At 44.2% G+C, this 18,660-nt stretch overlaps 1 pseudogene; it reads right to left on the reverse strand.

The window, feature by feature from the left end:
• Positions 1-6,641: 6,641 nt before the first annotated feature.
• On the reverse strand, positions 6,642-6,762 carry LOC145096541 (5S ribosomal RNA; annotated as a pseudogene).
• Between the last annotated feature and the right edge of the window lie 11,898 nt (positions 6,763-18,660).

An 18,660-nucleotide genomic window follows, 5' to 3' on the forward strand; every position in this document is an offset into this window, starting at 1 on the left:
TTTCAAAAGAAAATGAAAAAATGAGAGTGCAACGCGCCTGATCAGTCGAGCCAAGTAAGTAGTTCCCCAATATGTTAGCCATGTTATACTGATATTTGAACTGTGTTGATTATATGGAACTTGCTATGTGTATGCTTTTAAAATTGTATACGGTTAGGAGCCTATAGCCTCATAATGATTGATTCGGCCTTATTTCCTGTTCCTTGTTTAGTTGTGGTCCTAGGGTAGAATCTTTTATTCAAAAGTCTATTTGACCCCTTCTCTGTGTATAATTTACATGCATAAAGGCAACCTGTTATGATAGATGTGATTGATATGAGTAGAGGAAATCTTAGGATAGCCTAAGATTGAGGTGTGCCGTAAATGTGGGATATGGCTTCGTTGTGGGACGAATTGGAGTTATCGGGTAGAGCAGTGGGGAAAGGTACAGGTAGGTGTGGAAGGTAGTATTGGGCCCATACTACTGGAAGTACAAGACCTATACCCGAAGAACTGTTTGATCTGAAGACTGCAAGGAGGACCGGTGTGGAAGGATCCCTTATACGGAAATCCTGATCATTATAATTTATGATATTTCAGTTCAGCATGGTGGTGACACGATTTGGAGCAGGAGGATCAAGATCGGGATCGGGATCCGGGGCGGGATCTAGAGACACTACTAATGTCATTGATGAGAGGCTGTGTGAGCTCAGTGCAGCCGAGGTTGCCAAGGGCATCCTTGACGCAATCCCAATCATTTTTGGGATGGTCAAGGAGGGTATTATGGAGATTATGGAGGAGAGACTCAGATCTTTCAGGGCTGATTTGGTGGCAGGTCAAGTTGGGACCCGAACTCCCTCGTTCCGAGAGTTCAAGGCGTGTGGAGCACTGATGTTCTTCGGGGTCAGAGACCCGATTGTCAGCTGACGCTGGGTAGTGGACATCGAGAATGCTCAGCGTATGAGCTCATGCCCATATACGGAAAAGGTTGGGTTTGCCTCGTGTATGTCGAGGGACAGGGCTCGTGATTGGTGGAGTGAGGTTACTAGCCAGGTGGGGCCAGTCGGAGTGGCTGAGATGACATGGGTTGAGTTTGTTCACCGGTTTGATTCATAGTTTGCACTGCCTATTAAGGTGTAATGACTAGTGAGGGAGTTTCATGACTTGCAGCAGACCACCGAGACTGTGGCTGAGATCACCGCCAAGTTTTTGGAACGAGCTTTGTTGATCCCACAGTATACTACCGATGAGGAGATGAGGCGGACCCAATATCATTCCATATTGAGGGATGATATTCGGGAGTTTGTGACCTTTACGGGGTGCAAGACCCTGAATGAGTTGGTGAAGAAGGCCGTGAGAGGAAGATGGAGATGGATACCCGCACCAAGCGGAAGACTGAGCAGGCGCAGGCAGTCGGGGGGTGGTCAGTCTAAGAAGCCTAAGACCTCTGATTCTTCGGGTAGGCGCCATTCGGGCCGGAGACGGTGGGATCAACAGGGACATGTAGGAAGGCTGGGATATCAGGATGTTACTCTTGTGGTCAGCAGGGACATGTGAGCAAGGATTGCCCTAAGAAGGGCCTAATACGTTTCCACTATAACCAGATCGGCCATAAAAAGGCCGATTGTCCGAGGTTGCAGGGAGGGGTAAGAGCGGTGCCGGTGCCTGCACCCGTTATCCTGAGGATCACTGATGACCGCCCTGCTAAGGCGGATACCCCGACGGTGAGGAGCCGCGCGTTTTAACTGACTACCGAGGAGGCTCGGGCCGCGCAAGACGTTGTGGCTGGTACATATCTATTATTTCTCTGCTCATTGTGATTTTTATGACTTATGTATATAACATGTTTGTATAGGTACTTGAGGCTGAGTTATTGGTGACCCTGCATGAAGCAGGAGATTGCCTGGTTCGTGCAGCGGTGCTTCACCTGAAGGAAGGTTAAGGTCAAGCATCAGCGGCCCCATGGCAAGGTTTAGCCACTACCCATCCCTATGTGGAAGTGGGAGGAGATCACCATGGATTTCATCACAAAGTTGCCTAGAACGGTGAGGGGAGTGGACACTATATGGGTGATCGTGGAGAGACAGATGAAGAGTGCCCACTTCATTCCGATTTCCGAGAGTATATCCGCAGAGATGTTAGCAGATATTTTTGTAAGAGAGGTGGTGGCTAGACACAGGGTGCCCGTGTCTGTGGGTGTCTGTGGTCTCCAATAGGGATGTTTAGTTTACTTCCAGGTTTTGGAAGAAGTTTCACGAGGAACTGGTCAGTCAGCTACATTTCGGTACGGCATACCACCCTCAGACCGACAGTCAAATTGAGAGGACATGCTTCGGGCATGCATACTGGATTTTTTAGGGAGTTGGGATTCATATCTCACGCTAGCAGAGTTCTCGTACAACAATAGTTATCATGCTAGTATTAATCGAGCCTATTCGAGATGTTATATGGTCGGAGGTGCCAGACTCCAGTGCGTTGGGACGAGGTTGGGCATCGGGTCATGGGGAGCACTGAGGTAGTTCTCAAGACTACCAGATTGATCCAACAGGTGCGCGACCGTTTGCGAGTTGTGCAGAGTCATCAAAAAAGTTATGTTAAACGACGACATTTGGATCTCGAGTTTCAGGTGGGGGATTTGGTATTACTGAAGATGTCGCCCTGGACGGGGATTGTTAGGCTTCGGAAGAGGGTTAAGTTGGGGCGTCGGTTCATAGGCCCGTTCAGGATTATGGCCCGAGTGGGCAAGGTGGCATATCGCTTAGAGCTTCCAGAGGAGCTTAGTCAGATTCAAAAACACCTTCAATGTGTCTCAGCTTCGGAAGTGTGTTGCTGACGAGTCTGCAGCCGTCTCCTTGGATGACATTCAGGTGGATGGGAGCCTGAATTATTTCGAGAAGCCGGTCGCCATCTTAGATAGGAAGACGAAGGGCCTTGGATGCAAGGAAGCAAAGCTGGTAAAGGTGCAATGGGGGCACCGGAAGGGCTCCGAATGGACTTGGGAGCCGGAGGAGGAGATGCGGGAGCATTACCCCGAACTGTTTTCAGCTGCGGACTTCGAGGACGAAGTCTAGTTCAAGTGGGAGAGAGTTGTAACACCCAAAAACCGGTATCTCTTGAGACCCTCAAGAATTCATATTTTTCTATTTTTGGTCCCTTGAGTACGCTGGGCGTACCTACGGGTACGCTTAGCGCACTTTGCCCAAGTGATCGCGGAGGAGCCCAACGTACGCTAGGCATACATGAGGGTACATCAGGTGTACGCATCAGAAGGACAAAACCCTAAATCCCAGACTTGTTCCATATTTAAACGCCTTTTGGCCTCTTGGACCAAACCCTATCAGTCTCTTTATCCCCATTTCGTCTTCCTACAAATGAGTTACTGTGTGAGTGAGATTTGTAGCCTAAGAAGAGGGTTTTGGTGGTTATTTTGGAGTTCTTTCAAGAAGGAGAGTTGTTAAGAAAGCTTCGATCAATTGGGTGCTTCAAGGATCTGCTTTTGGGTCATCTTGCAAGGCTTCTAGATGTAAAAAGCTTGTACCTTTCCATGTAAATCTTTCGATCTAGCTAGGGAAGGATGATTGGGCCTCATCGAAGGATGTGGGTTTGGGTTTTCCTAGATAAACTTAAGGTCCTAACATTGATTAATATTATTGTCCAGCTCGAGTGGTTGCGGACTGTTAGGAGAGCAGCTTTTGTGTTCAGCAGACTGAGGTGAGTCTTCTCACCATACCCATGGGTCTAAGGCACCAAGGTCGGCCCATTATGTGTTTATGGTATATGTGTTAGTCACTCTGTGATATGATATGATACGTGATTGTGTGTTTTGGATGTAAGACCATGTAGGGTAGCCCATGACAGGCCTAGGCAAAGACCATGTGGGGTAGCCCATGACATTGGATGTAAGACCAGGTGGGATATCCCATGGCAGTCCTAGTTAAAGACCATGTGGGGTAGCCCATGATATTGGATGTAAGACCATGTGGGGTAGCCCATAGCATTCTTGCTGGTTTTATGTATGCATGGCTTATGTGATATGTGTGTAGCTTTGATTAGCTACTACGATATGTGTATGTGTGGCGTGTGGTATGCTCTAGGGAACTCACTAAGCGTTTCCATTATAGGTTTTTGATTTGTTTCAGGTACATCGGATCCCAAAGGCAAGGGCAAGGCGTGATGGCGCGGCGTGCACTCTATTTCTCTTTCAGTAATATGTTTGGGGATACTCTCATGATTTAAATAATGATGTAATGAATTGTAACACCGTAAAAATTAAAACAATTTTTCGCATTTTCAAACACATTTTTACAAACTCACTCATTCATAAAATGTCATAGTATCATGTCTTTGTTTCAAAAAATATCTCCCAAGATCAAAATACATAAAATCCCATGTGTGTGTACAAATCAAGCCGGCGCCTTCCCGCGGTCATCACTGGTACCTGAAACACATAACACGTAACACTGTAAGCATAAGCTTACTAAGTTCCCCAAAATACCACTCTGACACATAATAGCCACTCGAGGCTGTAACTCTGTCGACCCTCTGGTCAATGTGTCTCAGTGGGGCCCTCCAGCCCCAACTCTCTGTGGGCCCTCTGGCCCTAACTCTAGGGACCCGAAAGTCCTAACTCTGTAACTCTGAATCATGCATATCACATATCACAATAAATCACAACATATAAATAACATGCAAATACAATGGCATATAACTCTATAGTACTCTGTCACATAACTTTGTTACTACACCGGGTAAAGTATAGTGAGAAGACTCATCTCTGGTATCTCGGTAAATCTCTGACTCGGTAAACGCTGGCCTAGCCTCCGCCTAATCAAATGAAATAAATACTCTATTTAATATAACTCTCAAAGGCTAGACTATGTCCTCTTATGACACTCTCAGAAGGGTAAAAGACCATTTTACCCCTCTCATAACTCAGAAGGCCCCACAGTAGACCATACCCTAAAAGTCAACTAAAAGTCAACTTTCCAGGTTACGCTGCACGTACCAGTTGTGTACGCTGAGCGTACCCGGCTGCATCTCAGAATCGGGGAACGCCACCCAGTACGCGGCGCGTACTGGGATTACGCCCGACGTACTCCCCAACTTCAGCCCCTTAGCTCTTGAGGTCTTAAACAGTTAAGACCCACGTCCATTTTCTAGATTTGACCACATCTAAGCCTCTTAATCCATAAAGTTGATGACTTTAAGCCTTTGCATGGCTGAACAAGCCACCAACTCCCATAATGTTCCATCCTTTAAACTAAAAGGCTTATTACACAAGCATGACCTCAAACTAACATCCAAGATGGAAACTTTATTGTTCTAAATCACTAATACCACTGAAAAGGGACAGATCTCGAACCATGGAGCACTTTACACTCATAAAGTCTCCACCTTTGGGGTTTTTAGCCCTAGAAATGGCACATGCAACAACAACCAAAAGAAGAGGAAAGTTTTGAACTTTATACCTCTAAGTGTAGCCCTTTTCTCTGTAGATCTCAGATCCAAAATGGCACCTCAAGCTTTAGCTTCGATGAGGTCCTTTCCTTCTTCTTCACTAAGTCACCAAAGCACAATTAGCTCCAACAACACTCTCACACACTAAGGACGATGGGAGGCTCTCTCTTAGGGTTTCACTCACTGATATGGAGGCTAAGAAATGAGCCTTAGCACCCTTTAAATAGTGCACAAGACGGATTACGGTTTTTGCACCTGGGCCGGGTACGCCCGGCGTAACTCTGGGTACGCCTAGCGTACCTTGGCGACTCTGCGTCCAAATTAAGCGCATGAGTACGCGCAACGTACCCCTCTGGTACGCCCAGCATACTCACTTGCTATATTCCCTCCACTCAAGGACTAATCATGACCAATTGACAAAGAATAAGGGTGAAAGAAATGCACCTAAATCTCGGGGTGTTACATGAATCTGCCCCAACTCCTCGGGTAGCTCCAAACGATATGCTTCCCTGCCTACCCTCGCGATCACCCGAAAAGGACTGATATATCGGGGCCCCAACTTGCCCCTCTTCCTGAATCGGATCACTCCTTTCCAAGGAGAGACCTTCAGGAGCACAAAGTCGCCGACCTGGAACTCGAGCTTGGACCGACGCCTATCCGCATAACTCTTCTAGTGACTCTGTGCGGTCAACAACCTCTGTCTGACCTGTTGGATCTGCTCTGTCGTCTGAAGTACTATCTCTGTACTACCTATCACACGTTGTCCTACCTCTCCCCAGCAAATGGGAGTCCGACACCTCCTCCCATACAACAGCTCAAAAGGCGGTATACCGATGCTCGAATGATGGTTGTTGTTGTGGGAAAACTCTGCGAAAGGTAGATACATGTCCCAACTCCCTCCGAAGTCCAATACACATGCCCGAAGCATGTCCTCGAGCGTCTGAATCGTCCGCTCGCTCTGCCCGTCAGTCTGTGGGTGGTATGCGGTACTAAAATGCAGCCTCGTACCTAATTCCTCATGAAATTTCTTCCAGAATCTGGAAGTGAAACGCACATCTCAATATGAGACAATCGAGATCGGTACTCTATGTCGCGATACCACCTCTTTCACGTACAACTCTGCCAATCTCTCAGCGGAAGAGCTCTCACTGATAGCAAGGATGTAACACCCCCTCTGGCACGTATCACAATATTGTCCGCTTTGGGCCACTCGGCACGAGGACTTCCCAGGGGGTCACCCATCCTGGTACTACTCCCGCCCAAGCACGCTTAACTGCAGAGTTCTTATGGGATCTGCTGCAGTTAAGCGTGCTTGGGCGGGAGTAGTACCAGGATGGGTGACCCCCTGGGAAGTCCTCGTGCCGAGTGGCCCAAAGCGGACAATATTGTGATACATGCCAGAGGGGGATGTTACAAATGGTATCAGAGCTAGGGAACGGGTCAATGTGTTCGACGAAGACGTCGAACCCTATAATGTGGGGTGAAAGTGGGTTAGATCTGATCCCACATCGGTTGGGAAGGAGAACTAAGCATTCCTTATAAGGGGTGTGGATACCTTCCCTATCACAACGCGTTTTAAAGCCGTGAGGGCAGCAGATCCCATAAGAACTCTGCAGTTAAGCGTGCTTGGGCGGGAGTAGTACCAGGATGGGTGACCCCCTGGGAAGTCCTCATGTCGATTGACCCAAAGCGGACAATATTGTGATACGTGCCAGAGGGGGATGTTACAAAGGAAGTGGGCGCTCTTCGTTAACCTGTCCACAATCACCCAAATTGCATCGACTCCCCTAGTAGTCCTTGGCAATTTGGTGATAAAATCCATGGTAATTTGTTCCCACTTCCACTCGGGAACCTCCAACGGCTGCAACTTACCATGCGGTCTCTGGTGCTCGGCCTTAACCTTACGACAGGTTAAGCACCTCTCAACAAACCACGCGACATCCCTCTTCATACAGGGCCACCAATACTCTCTTTTCAGGTCCAAATACATCTTAGTGGCCCCAGGATGGATCAAGAACTTCGATCGATGAGCCTCTTCCATCAAAATGGTACGTGTCCCGCCCACAAACGGTACCCAGATACGACCCTGAAATGTCATAAGCCCCCGACTATCGGTAACGAACTCCGATACCAACCCAACAACTCACTCTCTATTCTGGTTTTCTGATCTCACGGCCTCAGACTGGGCCCCACGAATGGTGTCCAACACTGGAGTCATCACTGTCAATCTCAAACAAACATCTCTCATCGGGGCGCTCTCCGCCCTTCGGCTCAGTGCATCGGCTACCACATTAGCCTTACCCGGGTGGTACATGATCTCGCAATCATAATCCTTTACCACATCCAACCATCTCCTCTGGCGCATATTCAGGTTGGGCTGATCCATCAAGTACTTCAACCTCTTATGGTCCGTGTATTGGTACACTGAACCCCATACAGATAGTGACGCCAGATCTTGAGGGCGAATACCACTGCCCCCAACTCTAGATCGTGGGTGGGCTACCTCGTCTCATGAGGCTTCAGCTGCCTCGATGCGTATGCTATCACATGCCCTCTCTGCATCAGCACCGCTCCCAACCCCGATATCGACGCGTCACAATACACCATAAAGCCCTCCATTCCCTCCGGAAAGGCTAACACCGGGGCTTCGCATAGTCTCTGGCGAAGTGTCTCGAAGGAGGCCTACTGCTCTGGGCCCCAAGAAAAAGCAACACCCTTCCGGGTCAACCTGGTGAGTGGCACGACAATCTTGGAGAAATCCCTGATAAATCTCCGGTAATAGCCTGCCAGCCCCAAGAAACTCCTGATCTCGGTGGGTGACCTCGGCACCTCCCAACTCATCACTGCCTCAACTTTGGCCGGGTTAACCAATATCCCTTTCTGGTTAACGAGGTGCCCTAGGAACTGGACCTCTCGCAACCAGAAATCACACTTGGAGAATTTGGCATAAACCCTCTCCGATCTCAGATCTCCGAGGATCTCCTTCAAATGCTCCTCGTGCTGCTCTCTAGATCTCGAATACACCGAAATGTCATCGATGAATACGATCACCGAGCGATCCAACATCGGCCTGCACACTTTGTTCATGAGGTCCATGAACACTACCGGGGCATTGGTGAGTCCGAAAGGCATCACCACAAACTCGTAATGCCCATAACGAGTCCTGAACGCTGTCTTCTGGATGTCCTCATCTCGCACCCTTACCTGATGATACCCAGACCTCAAATCGATCTTGGAGAACCAAGATGCTCCCTACAACTAATCGAACAAATCGTCGATCCTCGGCAATGGGTAACGGTTCTTGATCGTCAGCTTGTTCAACTCCCAGTAATCAATGCACATCCGGTGTGAACCATCCTTTTTCTTGACAAAAAGGATAGGCACTCCTCACGGCGAGTTGCTCGGCCGAATAAACCCCTTTCCCAGCAACTCTTAAAGCTGCGAGGATAACTCCTGCATCTCTGGAGGTGCAAGGCGATAGGGCACCTTGGCGATAGGCACGGCCCCCGGAACCAAATCGATACTGAACTCCACTTGCCTCATGGGAGGCACGACCGAGAACTCCTCTGGAAATACGTCCGGGAACTCACGCACTATCGGAATCTCATCAACTGACCGCGGTCTCTCTGAATCAACCCGCGTATCCATCACATATGCTACAAAGCCCTTACAACCCTTCTGTTGACACTGTCTCGCTCTAGAGACCGAACAAAATGCTGACCCAGAACGTGTACCCTCGCTGTACACTGTAAGAACTCCCCCACTAGGGTCTCGTATGGTCACCAGCTGTCGCTCGCAGTCGATAACCGCTTCGAATCTGCTCAACCAGTCCATGCCCACGATGACACAGACATCTCCCATCGCAATAGGAACTAAATCAATCGGGAACTCAACACCGAAAATCTCGAGTACACACCCTCGGATCACCTTTGTGGCATATACCACCCTCTCATCAGCTATGGAAACTCTCAGAGGTCGACTCAACGCCTCACGACTAACACTGATGTGCTAACTAAAAGCCAAAAATACAAAAGACCGACTCTGACCCGAGTCAAATAACACCAAGGCAGGTACAGAACTCACAAGAAAAGTACCTATGCATAACATAATATAAGCACAATATCTCAACATCAATACACGAAAGAATATGTACCAGCCACGACATCGGGCGCTGCACGGACCTCTTCCGTGGTCAACTGAAAGGCTCTCCCTCGTGCCTTCGGTGCCTCGGCCTTCACTGGCCGGCTCTCAGTAGCTCTGATAGCAGCAGGGGCAGATACCTGAGATGCTCCCTGTGCTAATCCCCGCAGCTGCGGACACTTTGCCTTTCGATGTCCGGTCTGGTTGCAGTGAAAACATACTGCAAACCCCTTGGGGCAATCCTTGGCCATATGCCCCTCCTTGCCACATTTGTAGCAAGACCCGGCTCTGCACACCCCATCGTGGCTCTTGCCACACTTGCCACAAGTGCAGTCCCTCTGACTCCCTGATCTCGAATCAGCGGGCTTGGCCCGCTTAGCTACCGGCTGAGACTGCACCAGTCGCCGATCCCTCCCCTGAGACTCAGCCTCCTCCCTAGCCTGGGTCTCCAGCTCTATCTCCCTCTTCCTGGAATTTTCCTGAAGCTCGGAAAATGTCCGGTACGTCGAGTTCGCCATGAACTCTCGTATATCCCTCCTCAAAATGCTCAAATATCGGCTCATACGTGCCTGCTCGGAGGACACATGCTCTGGGCAGAACATCGCCCGCTCATGGAACATCCTCGTAATCACTGTAACAGACTCAGTACCCTGCTTAAGGGTCAGAAACTCCTGGGCCAAACGCTCCCTCTCCACCTGGGGAATGTACTCATCTCAGAACATAGCGGTGAACCTCTCCCAGGTCACTACAACAAGCTCAGCAGGCGTATGGTGCACCGTCACAAACTTCCACCATTCATTTGCTCCCAAGCGAAGCTGGTTCAGTGCGAACCGGACTCTCAAATGCTCTGGAGATGAGCAAGTAAAGAAACACCCCTCTATGTATGAAATCCATCTCATCGCCGCAATCGGGTCCTGGGTCCCGTCAAACTCCGTTGGTTTTGTGTTGCTGAACTCTCGGAACAACAACGCATCACCACCCTGTGGCCTAGTCGCAGCTATAGCTGTAGTGGCCGCAGCAACAGCAGCCTCAGAAAGAGCAGCATACTTCTCATCAAATGTCTCTATCAGCATGGTCTTGATAGACCCAAACATCTCTGGTATCTCTGCCCTGATGGCCGCAGCCACCTCCTCATGGATGAACCTACGGATCTCCCCATCACTCGTACCGCTGGTCCCTGGTGTGTGGCGTGTCCCAACCATGATCTCCCTCTCTCTGAAATACAACCCAAGAATAAATATCAGGGACTCGCTCGAGTATGCTCACACTCGAATACTCCACCCTACTTGTCCCTTGGTACTCCAAGGATTCTTACTTGGACTGTGTACTGTCCCGATGTCTTTAGTAGTACAGGCCCAATACTACCGTCCACACCACATCAGCATTCACCCCAAGTCCTCCTCCCAGAGTCCCAAATCCCAAGTACTCTACTCTCTCTAATCATATGATACTCACTAGCAAATCTCTCATAACCTCCTCGCTGCTACCTAAACACTCTGAGTATTCCTAGCAGCAAGACTCCTAGACTCAGTCATCACATATCAGGCCACTCTAGTCCTAATAAGAATACCTAGTCTACTCTAGCATGCATAGCATAGCTCATCATATAGCGTATCACATCATATCTTATAACACTTATAGTAATGGTATTTTGGGAAATCACCGTTCGGGCGCTGGTTGTTCGTACACACGACTCTGCTCTGTTTGTCCTGTAAGTTCTTCTTTTGAAAACTTATTTTATTATCAAAATTTCCTCAAATCCTTGGTTTGAGCTCAGATACACCCGAAGGTGCACCCGAATCCCTCAAACCAAGGCTCTGATACCAACTTGTAACACCGTAAAAAATTAAAACAATTTTTCGCATTTTCAAACACATTTTTACAAACTCATTCATTCATAAAATGTTATATTATCAAGTCTTTGTTTCACAAAATATCTCCCAAGATCAAAATACATAAAATCCCATGTGTGTGTACGAATCAAGCCGGCGCCTTCCCGCGGTCATCACTGGTACCTGAAACACATAACACGTAACACTGTAAGCATAAGCTTACTAAGTTCCCCAAAATACCACTCTGACACATAATAGCCACTCGAGGCTGTAACTCTGTCGACCCTCTGGTCAATGTGTCTCAGTGGGGCCCTCCAGCCCCAACTCTCTGTGGGCCCTCTGGCCCTAACTCTAGGGACCCGAAAGTCCTAACTCTGTAACTCTGAATCATGCATATCACATATCACAATAAATCACACAATATAAATAACATGCAAATACAATGGCATATAACTCTATAGTACTCTGTCACATAACTTTGTTACTACACCGGGTAAAGTATAGTGAGAAGACTCATCTCTGGTATCTCGGTAAATCTCTGACTCGGTAAACGCTGGCCTAGCCTCCGCCTAATCATATGAAATAAATACTCTATTTAATATAACTCTCAAAGGCTAGACTATGTCCTCTTATGACACTCTCAGAAGGGTAAAAGACCATTTTACCCCTCTCATAGCTCAGAAGGCCCCATAGTAGACCATACCCTAAAAGTCAACTTTCCAGGTTACGCTGCGCGTACCCGGCTGCATCTTAGAATCGGGGAACGCCACCCAGTACGCGGCGCGTACTGGGATTACGCCCGACGTACTCCCCAGCTTCAGCCCCTTAGCTCTTAAGGTCTTAAACAGTTAAGACCCACGTCCAATTTCTAGATCTGACCACATCTAAGCCTCTTAATCCATAAATTTGATGACTTTAAGCCTTTGCATGGCTGAACAAGCCACCAACTCCCATAATGTTCCATCCTTTAAACTAAAAGGCTTATTACACAAGCATGACCTCAAACTAACATCCAAGATGGAAACTTTATGGTTCTAAATCACTAATACCACTGAAAAGGGACAGATCTCGGACCATGGAGCACTTTACACTCATAAAGTCTCCACCTTTGGGGTTTTTAGCCCTAGAAATGGCACATGCAACAACAACCAAAAGAAGAGGAAAGTTTTGAACTTTATACCTCTAAGTGTAGCCCTTTTCTCTGTAGATCTCAGATCCAAAATGGCACCTCAAGCTTTAGCTTCGATGAGGTCCTTTCCTTCTTCTTCACTAAGTCACCAAAGCACAATTAGCTCCAACAACACTCTCACACACTAAGGACGATGGGAGGCTCTCTCTTAGGGTTTCACTCACTGATATGGAGGCTGAGAAATGAGCCTTAGCACCCTTTAAATAGTGCACAAGACGGATTAGGGTTTTTGCACCTGGGCCGGGTACGCCCGGCGTAACTCTGGGTACGCCCAGCGTACCTTGGCGACTCTGCGTCCAAATTAAGCGCATGAGTACGCGCAACGTACCCCTCTGTTACGCCCAGCGTACTCACTTGCTATATTCCCTCCACTCAAGGACTAATCAGGACCAATTGACAAAGAATAAGGGTGAAAGAAATGCACCTAAATCTCGGGGTGTTACATGAATGATGTTTTGAAAACAAAATGTAGGATCTCATGGTTTTATGCAAATGTGTTTTTTAATTTAATGAAAATTTTGCTTGAAAATTTGGGTCATTACGTTAATGATTATGAAAACCATATCACAATTGATCCTCTAAGGTCATCTTAGTGCATTTCTATGGCTAAGAAGAGGAATCGTGAATTGTTGGAATGGTTAAATCAAAAAGGTGTATCATACTTTGTTCCAAATCAAGCCTTAGAGTATTACTCTAAGATTGAGCCTTGAGTGACATAATCTTAAGAAAGGTTTATAACACTTATCAAATGTAGAGTAAAATGTTTTCTAATCTTGTACATTTGAAATTGGTAAGTTGTGATGTTTTGGATAAAACAAAGACCAACTAAGGCCAATTGTGTGAAGTGTTTTTCTTGCTAAGAAACCCAACTAAGTCTTGAATATTTGTTTGTCAAGTAATGTTCCTTGACAAAGTGAATCTTATATGTCAAGAGGTCAGTGGGAATCTTAAAGATCTTGAAGGTTTCAAGAACTAATCAAGAGTAAACCTATTGTTAAACACTAGCACACGACTTGAGGTTTGTAACCTATCGTGTTGACATATTCTTGTTTTTGTGCCCATTCCAGTTAAAGTTGAATATGCATGTGAGTTCTATGAGTTCTCAATTGTTTGCATATGGCAATAACTTGGAAGCAATAGTAGGCCCTTGTGCTGCCAGGTGGCAAGAAATTAAGATTGAACAATTTCAGTCCATATGAGTTTGGATTTTTCACTAACCTTGTCTTGTGATTATGGTTATGAAAAATTCACATGGAAACGAACAGATACACCATAAAATCTAAGTGCCATAAGGTTTCTCTCCAATTCATGAAAATGATTGTGAGGAAACACTTTCACTAAGTAGATTTTAATAGTTAGCAATTGTGATATTTGCATTTTCCAATTTAATTATGATTACGGCATCCCTATTCATAATTTGAATTGTGAGAAATGGCAAAGGGTCTAAACATTTGAGACTCATTACTGTAAAATTGCTTAGACACACATATGAGCTATCTAAGAAAGGTGTATAGTTTTGAGAAGGCAATATAAAGTCTTATCGAAGCTTCTCGTATCAGAAATCTGAACTTTGGTAATGAAAGTCAATAAGTATTGATTTCTTGAAGTCCAGCTAATTTCTGAGTACATGTTAAAGCTAGTGGGAGCATAATTGTTATGCTAATAAACTTAATAATTACTATGCTAGTGGGAGCATAATTATTATGGTAAGTGTTGCAAGTTAGCAAAGTTAATTATAGAAAACAAAAGTTTCTATTCGCAAAGTTGCAGGTTTTGAAAATTTTATTTTGCTATAATTAAGGGAAAAGAATTTATACTTCATTTCAAATCTAAAAGCTTAGATTGAGATTTTATCAAATTTAGTCATATATATATATATATATATATATATATATATATATATATATATATATATATATATATGAATGTTATGTTGGAATGGTTCAACATAAGGAAATTCTGTATATGGAAAGGTTAATTCCGTTCTCAAAATTTGATTATGATTACAACATCCCTCTTCATAATCAAAATTATGAGAACATGGCAAATATAAATATAGTAGCAAAAGAATGATCAAGTATCATGTCTTTATGTTAGACATTATGCATTGTGTCCCATATGCTTCGGGTATAGGATCGATTGCATATGCTATAATATTCTCATGTTCTAATTTTGCAAATGCCTAGGGCATTTAGAGGGAAAAAGGAATTGAACCGGATATGACTAAAGTGGTTAAAAAATTGTTAAGGATAATCTAAGGTTCGCCAAGGATTGGTCGCTTAAGGATGGTTAGAAGTATAGTAATGGACGAACCATATTGACATTATTATGAATAGACATGAGTCTATTAATAATGAGTTGTCATATGGAAAATATGGAATGTTTCCATATTGGGAGTTGAAGAATAGATGAGAAAGTTAGAAAATTTTATGCAATAAGGATGTTCAAAGGAACGTACTTTAAATTTGAGACTTCATTTCCATGGAATTGTCTTGTAACAATCTCCAAAAGAATATTTTGTAATATAATTCGTCAAGTCTCTATGACTTTTGGTACCTAGACATTACAAAAGAATCATTGCGTGATAGTTTAGAATCTAACACTATTTAGCAGTGACGAGAATTTAGAATTCTTACACTTGCAATAAAGATATGGAATTGTGAAACAAGCATCAATGAAGTGTTTTTCAATTGATGTATTTCACAAAGTCAGGACCATAGACAAATATAGTGTGCATGCTTGGAGCATGGCATAGATATTGTTTTAATTCAAGTATTAAGTTGATAAGTCGAAACATTATACAATGAATAATGAGTAACCAATATAAAACTCCAAATTTTTGAGGCCATATAGGATTAGTATTGTTCTTGTGTTTCACTTTGCATGTTTTGATTTCTCAACTAACTAGGTTATTCAAACCATCCACAGTCGATCATACTTTGGAAGTATGTATTCAGGGAAGACTGTCATGAATGGGTTTGTAGTTTGTCTAGGTGTTTTAGACATAGTTGCAGTGTTCATGAGTACTCCTGGAATAAAATCCGAGTATCACTACAATAAAACAGACCTTTAATGACACGCTTTTTACGACACGCACTGATTAATGATACGCAAAAGGGCGTGCCCTTAAAATAATGTCAGATCTTTAGAAATTTAAAGAATTTTGGATGCGCATTCTTGCGTGCCCTAGAATTAGTGTCTCACAAAAAAAACACAGAGGGTGCTTATGTTAAAGGCGTGTCATCTAGAAATGTCGCTTTATAATTTTACAAACGCACTCTTTAGCAACTAGCAGTGGGAAAAAGGAAATAAAAAAAAAAATTAGAAAACCTGCCTTCCTTCCTTGTTTCCCTTCTTTAGCTCTGGGTGTGTTCTTTGACCACAAAAATCTTCTCCAATCTTCTTCCGCCTCCCTACATCGAGTGTTGCTTGATTCTTTCCCTTGCACTCTGACCGCCGCCTCCGATTCTTCCCCGTTCGTTGACATCGATCAAGGCTCATTTACTTCTACCCACTGGAACCACCATATCTCCCACTCGATGTTGAAATTATAAGAAAAAGCCCTAATTCAGTATTATACTCTCAAGTCTCAATATTAAGAATGCAAATCTTGATTATCGTTTGTTTCTTATTCCCTACAGATAAATCGAAAAAGGGGAATTAGAATGACGAAGGTAGCGGGAGTTTTGGTCTGGCGGTCGTGGTTCATCTATCGAGCAAGGAAGATGGGAACGCAAGCAGCCATGGTGGCTCGATGATGGCAATCAATCGAGAAAGGGGAAGCACCTCTGGTGCGGGACCGATTTGACGAAAGGAGAAAGGAGAAGCGCGTGTATGAGTCCCAAAGCACAAAATTAAGACTAGGGCTTTTTTCAAAGATCTATCTCCATCTCTCTCTCTCTCTCTCTCTCTCTCTCTCTTAGGTTCCAGATGGTGGCTTAAGGGAAGGAAGAAGACAGCGAGGGTGGCTTAGAAGAAGGAAGACACCACGATGGTTATAGGTAAAACTAGGGCTTTTTTGATCGGAGACCTTACAACCCAGTTGCTTCACTCTCGATTGCAGCGTCGTTCGGCAACTAAGACTCCTCCATCATACTGGTGTTGCAACTCCTCAGGCTACGGCATCGGGTACTACACACCTGTTTATTAATCACTCTCATACTCATCACATAAGAACGAAAAGTTATCTATCACCATCGTTACATCAGTATCAACTCCTCAGGCTCACTGGTCCACCTCCCCTCCACCCTACTCCATCTACTAAGACTCCTCAGGTTTGCAAGCCCTAGGTCTAATTGCACTAAGGTATGAAAAGGATGCTTCTACCTTGCCCTATTTCTTCAGCCGTTAAACAAATAAGAGGAAACGTAATTTCTCATTCATCTATCGACTTCATCTTCTCAATCAAGCAAAACGGCTTATGAGTTTTTCCTGCATCTACGATTTCACCTGGTATTTTCGATTTCTCCTTTATGCCTCCATTTTTTTCCAGCATCTACTTCTCATCTCTGAAAAAAAAACTTGATTTCACCATTTCAGCTTACAGGTATTGGTTTAGAACTTTAGATCCTTCAAGGAATTTGGGAAAATAAATGTCCTACCTACGGGCACACCTTCTAAGTTAAAATGAGTACATTTTTTTCACATAAACAAGTTTCATATTTCCTTTTTCTTTGTTTTTGTCAAATTTTCAAATTATGAGTATTTTCTTGGTAGTTTATATGGAAGTAACGTAGGTGGTGAAGGGGGAGCTGAATTTCTTGCAAGTCCTTTTAACTTCTCATCTATACAAGAAAGTGTAAACATAATGTACCTCACTAATAGTGACAAGGGAAGTGGTTGGTTAATGGATAGAATATGATACCATTGTCTCTGTGTTACCATTGCTTTTAGTTTCATTCTCTGAACAAGTTGTTGTTGTTTGGGAAGCTACCTTTCAAGTGCAGGCAACAAGTATCCAATTATTAGTATATCCAACTAGGCTACAAGAAGAACTTCTTATAATCAAGAACCAACCAGTCAAACTAATGTTATATTCTCTAATATGTGATGTATTTAAGTATAACTAGTTTTTTTCTAATATTTTTTTATGATTTAATGGAGTGATGGTCATCTTTTTTTATTGTTTTTCTTCCTATGTTTTTTTAAGACCTGGTAGACAAGGACATGGGTTATATACTCTCTTATATGCCATGTTTTCTTGAAATTGTAGTGATTATTATAACTTCTTTTCATGATACACTAGGAGGTAGTCAAAAACAAAATGAAGGCCTGCAATACGAAAGTGGAAGGTGAGTCGCTTAAGTTTTAATGAGAAGCATATCATAACCTTTTCTCCTTTAACATGACTGAACTTCAACTCAAACAGGTAAAAAGTTAATGAATTTTATTTGGTCAATTTCTTACAGATAAATTTTATAAGTGTTAAATATTTCTCATCTGATCTCAAGGTAAATCTCCCTTTTTCATTGTGCTTTTTTCATGTTTAATAATAGTAAGTTTGATTTCATGTGTAGGATGGAGAAGCTTATGCTTACCTGCTAAATTTTCTTGCACCAAAACATTGCAGCCCAACTAGATTGAATACCAAGGGTCTGGTATCCTCTTTCTTTGAGTTGTTCATCATGGAAGTAGGTAAATGTTGTTGAGTTGCAATATTTGGATTAAGAATATCTGGAACAGCTGCTGAGTCATACCCCCACCCCCACCCCCACTCCCCACTTGACTTCCAGAAGCATTTCCTACACAGAAATTCTGAGCATGCATCTGTTGCAGGTAAAATTTCTGTTAAGCGAAAATGTTACTCATAGCAGCATAACTTACAGGTTGAGATCCAAATGTTGCAGGATTAAACATAAATCTTGAAGAGTGTATTCTTTAACAGGTATATATTTATTTTTTGTAGAGTGTATTCTTTTGTGATTTGAATATAAAATATGATTCTGGGCCTTTGGGCTTTTTTTACTTTTTTATAAAATGCAGTCTACTTTTGAGATGTGAGTGATGTTCGTTTAGCAATGGTGAGTATGTGAAAGCGGGATTGGCTAAACAAGACCACTGGTG

Source organism: Lactuca serriola, chromosome 3, assembly GCF_051521515.1.
Source record: "Lactuca serriola cultivar US96UC23 chromosome 3, Lser_US96UC23_V15, whole genome shotgun sequence".
Classification (NCBI taxonomy): domain Eukaryota; kingdom Viridiplantae; phylum Streptophyta; class Magnoliopsida; order Asterales; family Asteraceae; genus Lactuca; species Lactuca serriola.